The 6,604-nt window shown below is 35.0% G+C and overlaps 1 pseudogene; it reads right to left on the bottom strand.

Moving 5' to 3' along the window:
* Positions 1-2,324: 2,324 nt before the first annotated feature.
* Positions 2,325-5,740, bottom strand: LOC149561509 (pentatricopeptide repeat-containing protein At1g08070, chloroplastic-like; annotated as a pseudogene).
* Positions 5,741-6,604: the final 864 nt, after the last annotated feature.

Genomic DNA, 6,604 nt, shown 5'->3' with positions numbered 1-6,604 from the left:
AGCAACAATACTACGTACTATCGTGACTATAGACCCTACGACAAACGTAGTGGAGCAACAACCAGTTTAAAAGCCAACAAGCTTAAAAACTCTTTAACATGTTTTTTTTAAAATTAATTTAATTAAAATTAATTTTATTTAAAGTTTTAATTGATATTCATTATTAATTTTTTTTAATAAAATGTATTAACAATTTTAATTTTTAATAATTAATTAAATGTCATTTATATAGTTACTAGTTTAATTTAATTTATTTAATAATGAAAATTAGTTAATAAGGCTAGAGATTTATTTAATTTTGATTTGATAAATTTTGATTATTTTATTGAAAATCAACGAGGCTTATTTTAGCAATTATTTTAAATAAATGCCTAAATTACCTTTAGAGCATATTAGGGGAAATGACTTAATATATAATGGGGGTAATCTTATATTTTACTCAATTAAATGAATGAGTTAACTTCAAACTGAGAATCCTATGTACTTGAAACATGCACTGAAATGAAAATTGAAACCTTACATTTAACTCAACTATGTGTTTTCAAATCAAACCAAACTATGAAACCTACACCTTGTATTTGTATGTTGTCTATGTTTTGGGTTTAGGTTGACTAGAGTGTTGACTAGTTCTAGGACATCTTCCAGAGGCTTGAGTTCTATGAGTGTGACAGTATGCTAACTCAATCTTGATTATTTTATCTCTGCTATGGTAATGTGTTGGTATGTTCTACGATGAGTTTGATTATATTGTCGGTTATTGTTTGTCATTGTCATTGTGGGATAGTGAGATAAGTGTTATGATATATTTGACTTAACTATTTTGAGTCTTCAATCAGTATTATTTGGATACTTTCTGGCTGCTTGTTGAGAACTAATGGGTATTGTGATTTATCTTTAATGCTTTCTAGTCACTTGTATAAGACTAAGGTGATTTTTCTATGATTCTTTGATTTGTGATTTCATGAGCTTGGGGTAGGTTATCTATATGTAATGTCAGGAAGTGGCTTGCAATGGAGGCTAGGGCCCTTAGTGGTTTGTAGGGTAACCCATTGTAAGTTGTTTAATAAGTGAAAACACTACACTAAATGAGAATAAAATGAACCTAATAAGAGTCTTTGTATGTTCTCTCCCATGCCTCAAGTGCTAGTATAGACTAGGATGGAAGTAGAGAGAACGCTTGGTTGTGACCATGTATCATTAGTATGCCTTGTCAATATGAGAAGATACTAGTGCCACATAGGGATCACTAGGGGGTCGAGGTCCTAAGAGACTGCCAAGGTAACTCTAGCATGATTCGTGCGATGACACTTGCCTACTTACATAGTAGGTTTCCTAAGTGTCTTGTGTGTCTCTGGGTTTAGATGTCGATTTATCTTGGAACCTTTGAGTTAGATTACTTTTAGGACTTCCTAGACTTAGTACTTTTGATATTTGGGTTGTTATCCTATTTGGGACTTGAGACTATCTCCTTAGCATAGTGGGAGTGGGCCTTTTTAAGTTACCACGCAGTCGAGTGGTAGTTTTTTTTACTCTTACCATTGAGATCCATCCACTACTACCATGGTAGGAGTTTCCTTGTCTGCATTTCCTTTCATTCTATGTTTGTATCATCATGATGGATGTGTATATCTTTTATGATTAATGGTTATATTTTTTATGATGGATGGTTTCATTTATAATATTGTACTTTCTATCATGGATCCAAAGAGGATGATATATATTTTTTTAAATAAATCTATATTCTTTTAGCCTTTCATACCCTATGACATGTACAGTGGATGATTAAGCATTTCAAATTTTATTGCCAAGTGGCATTCGAAAAAAATGTATATTATTTAAATGGACATTGGACTTTTAATTATTCTTTCATATGGATGTGGTATTTATTAGACTTAGTATTAATTAAATTAAATGTGACTCAATGTCTTGGGATCCTTAAGGAAGGTAATCTATTATGTTTGCTTCTATATGATTGTATGTTATTGCTTTTGCTACTTTATGTTTGATGTGTATGTTATTCTTTCTTTAAATTAAAAAAAAAATTGTTTGGCAAAGTTAGTAAAATTTTAGGTTAATTTTTTTGGATCCCTTGGTGGGGCATTACAGAAAGTTCGTAGTGTTTCAATTTGTACCCTTTTCCTTGAAATGTTATAAAGTTGTATGCAAGAAATATTATCTCATCTAACATACATAATTGATGTCTATGTTGGACAATTGAAAGAAAGTGTCATAGAATGACAACACTTCATGATGCATCTAATGTGAATCATGTTTTGCTAATTTTTTGCATAGTCAGAGTTACTTAACTGCATAGTATTCTTTCACTAGTAATCCCAACAAGAACACTTCCCATTTTTGAAATGATGAAATCGACTGACATCCCTTAATACAATTTTGCATCTCATAGTTTGGGAAATGAACTTTGTAACAGCATGGCAGTCATCACACACTCTCAGATTCTTCACAACTCGAATAGGTATCCTAGGAGGTATATTTTTAAGCACAAAAGAAATAGCTAGCTTCTCGCTATGGTAGACATGTTTCCATTCATACTCATTGTCATCACCTTTCAACATAGTGTTTTTGGGAGACAGATACCCTAGAACCTCCATCTAACCAATCAGTGTCTCCAATGTTTGATATTGTTGGGATATGAAGCCCAACAGTCATATGTCTTTTCATTCTCCCTCTTGACTCTTCATATTCATAGAGTTCTATATAATGGCCATGTGCAATCCATGTAATGCATTAGTTAATTAATACATATAATTCCCCACTGGAGTGTGGATGTAGGCAAGTTTTGTTGAACCACGATAAATTTGTGTTATTGTGTGTTTTGTCTTCTTTGATTCAATTTCTTTGTTTGTTATTATATTTACAATTCATATCGGAGTGGAGGTGAAGCTAGAGTAGAGATGGAAGATGGTGAAGTTGATTTTATCTTCTTGGAAATTTGGGCTCAGTAGAAAATGAGGCTATGCCTGCTAAGAACAAAAGAATCCACCATGTGCACTGGTGGGATGGTTGGGAAAACAAGCCTGAAGATGAACCAAAAGATTTAAAATCTCTTAAATTTGAGCTTAATGCAATTCTTGAGTGCACAGGCATGCATAAGAAAATTGTCATGGAAGAATTGTGGAAGCGGGCAAGAGAAAATAAGACCGGCGAGTCTGTAAAATGTCTAGTGTTGACATATTATAAAATGAATTCTCTTATTTCTAGTTCCAACCTCGATGACACAAATAATTTTGCATCCAGAGTTCATAGGATGCTACAACTGGAATACTTTGAAGAGTGTGGGAAGTTTCTAGTAGAAGAAGATGAAAGGGCAGATGAGAAGTCTATTACGAAAGAAAATAAAGGGTAATGGGAGAGATTCATTGTAGAAGAAGATGAAAGTGGAAACAAAGAGTTCCCTTTTGGAGAAGGCAAAAGTACAAAGTAAGGGGAAGAGAAATCCCTGAATGCGCATATAAGTGGTATGTAGGATGTTCGACATTATGTGGCAGATGATGGGCCACAGATATCCCTACCGAATATGGAATCTCTCAACAAAATCACTACAGCCGCACAAATACAAACTCTAGAGGCTGAATTCATCCAGTTTGGTGATGACTTGGCATCCATGGGTGTGATTAGGAGTAAACAAGATTCTCTTATGCACATAGGTCTTTGGTCAAATGATGGACTGAGAAACGAGAATCTTGCAAAGAATTTGCAGATGTATGGACCATGTGGAGATATTTATAACTCCGATCTAAATGTGGAGAAGACTCATTCAGAGTGTGCTGGAGCAAAGTCTAGCGGCCTTGAGATCATCTCAAGGATTCATTCTTCTCTGAGATGAAATGGGATGCAAGGGATGTCGCACTACTGTACCGGTTGGACTTCATGGGAGAGATTATGGGATATGAAGCCCAACAGTCATATGTCCTTTTGTTCTCCCTCTTGACTCTTCGTATTCGTAGAGTTCTATATAATGGCTGTGTGCAGCCCATGTAATACATCAGTTAATTAATAAAAGTAATTCCTTGCTGGAGTGTGGATGTAGGCAAGTTTTGCTGAGCCACGATAAATCTGTGTTATTGTGCGTTTCGTCTTTTTTTATTCAATTTCTTTGCTGCTTATTATATTTACAGATATATCTCATTTGCCTGTGGATGCGATAGATCATCAACCATAAATGAATGAAATCTGTTTTGGACCTCAGTCCAACTACACCCTGGTTCCTTTTTAACTCCTCTATCCTTCATCAATTTCCTCACTTTTGCAACATTGTCCCAACTTTCAGCTTCAGCGTACATATGAGAGAGAAGTATATAAGGTCCAGCATTGTGTGGTTCCAACTCAAAAAGATGATTCGCTGCCCTTTCACCTATTTTCGCATTCTAATGAATCCTGCAGGCACCCAGCAATGCCCCCCATATAGCTGCATCAGGTTCAAATGGCATTTTATTGATGAAGGCTTCCGCCTCATCCAGATAACCAGCTCGGCCTCATCCAAATCTAGCGTAATATTGTGATCTTTATACATAGAATTAAAGTAATAGCGGCCTTCCTCAATAAGGTCTGCATGACTACATGCAGTCAATACACCAATAAATGTTACGTGGTATGGTTTAATACCCGATCTAAGATCATTGAACTCCAGGATTTTGTCAAAAACTTGGTGTGCATCGTCTACACTGCCACATTTTGCATAAATGTCAACAAATACATTATCCTCGAGTCCATATTTGCAAATATAACCATGTACATGCTTCCCAAGTTCTAACGCACTTAAACAAGCACATGAACTGAGTACACAGGCAAACGTAGAACGATCAGGTTTCATCTCTGCACAATTATTTTGTATAAACAACTTTAAAGTTTCTTCACTGCAACCATTTTGGGAATATCCTGAAATCATTGCATTCCACGAAACCAGATTTCGTTCAGGCATTTTGTCAAACATTCTTCGTGCATCCCCTGTTCTCTTGCATTTAGAGTACATGTCGACAACAAAACTAGCCGTAAAGACTTCGCCCTGAAATCCAAATTTGACGGAATGGGCATGAATCTACCTGCCGTGTTCAACAACTTGTAGGCTAGCACAAGCCTGAAGAATGCTGCCAAAGGTGAACTCGCTCGGCTTAACGCTTTCACTTCACATTTTCCCAAAGAGCGTAAGTGCCTCCTCCTCCCACCCATGTTGAGTATACCCTGCAATCATTGCATTCCATGAAACCCCGTCTCTTTCCGGCATTTTTTCAAACAGTTGGCGTGCATCCTCAATATTCCCATTCTTCACATAGGCTGCACTCAAATTGTTCCATGAAGAAACGTCTCGAAGATTCATTTTGTCAAACACTTGTTGTGTATCCACAATGCTTACATATTTAGAATACATGTCAATTAACCGCGTTTTTAAAAATATAAATATGCCCGCTCTGAATCCAGTTCTGATCATGTGGGAATAAATTATCTTACCTTTTGATAAAGATTTTGAGCTGATGCACTCTTGCAACTGTTGCGTATATATGGAGGCAATGGTTTTTCCATTTGAATCCTCCATTTTCTCCACGGATATTTCGGCTCTTTTCTAGTGTTCAGCTGTATGCGTAAAACAGTTTACATTTCGCTATAATCCCTTAAATTCTAACACCTTCTCTGTGACGGATTGAAGTCTGCTCTGCCAGCAGCGAGAAAACCCTAGGTTGGCAATTTGGGTTGCCTTTATGTCTGTTCTTCAACGAGGGTTCGAAAATCTAGGTGTTTAAAGTCTGCTATCGGGGTGTTTTGTGCATAAATACCTTAATACTGTTTGCAAGAATTCTTCGAGAGATACAGCAATAAATGCAATTCACACAGGTATCATGTGTATCTTTTGCTTCTTTTATGGCGATGGCGAATCTTAACTCCTTTTTAAATTGGTTTGTAGGAATTTTAACGATTACTGCAACTCTGCTAATGGAAAATTTAAGTTTAAAAATAAAAATGGGGTTTTACCTTGTAAATTCATTGATCTATCTTTCATCGGTAGTGATTCATACATGAATTCACCTATCATGAAAATAATTGGATCACTTAAAACTAATTAGATCTAGGTGATGCTCACAGAGGTTAAGAATCCGAATTTTCTGGGAGTACTGCTATACCTTGAGCGCACTTCATGGTTAATCCACTTTGCTTGCAACCCCATTTGCAAAAACATTCACAAGTGTTGTGCCTTATGAACCAGTAAGTGCTAGTAATGGTTGTCATAAGCTCTTGGATGTCCATGTAATTTATTTTTTAAATTCATCTTGTGGATTACATTCATTGATCCTTCATACAAATAAAAATATTAATAATTTGATCACATTAGTTAATGAAATTAAGTTTTCAAACATTGTATAAATATGTTATTAGAATATTTCATTTTAGATAATAAAATAAAGTTTAGGAGATTGTGTTTATGATTTAATTGTAGTTATTATTAACTAATTTAAAACAATAAAGTTTTATAGAAACTAAGAGAGATATTTAGGTATAATGGTGTACTTGTTAAAATTATGTTTGTATCTGTAATTTTAACTTTTTTCTACAATTTAATCTTTATTACTTATTTCATATATGTATTTCT

Source organism: Cupressus sempervirens, chromosome 4 (assembly GCF_028749045.1).
Source record: "Cupressus sempervirens isolate cs-2001-9-10 chromosome 4, ASM2874904v1, whole genome shotgun sequence".
NCBI classification, from domain to species: domain Eukaryota; kingdom Viridiplantae; phylum Streptophyta; class Pinopsida; order Cupressales; family Cupressaceae; genus Cupressus; species Cupressus sempervirens.
This window is presented reverse-complemented; position numbering and strand designations above follow the sequence as displayed.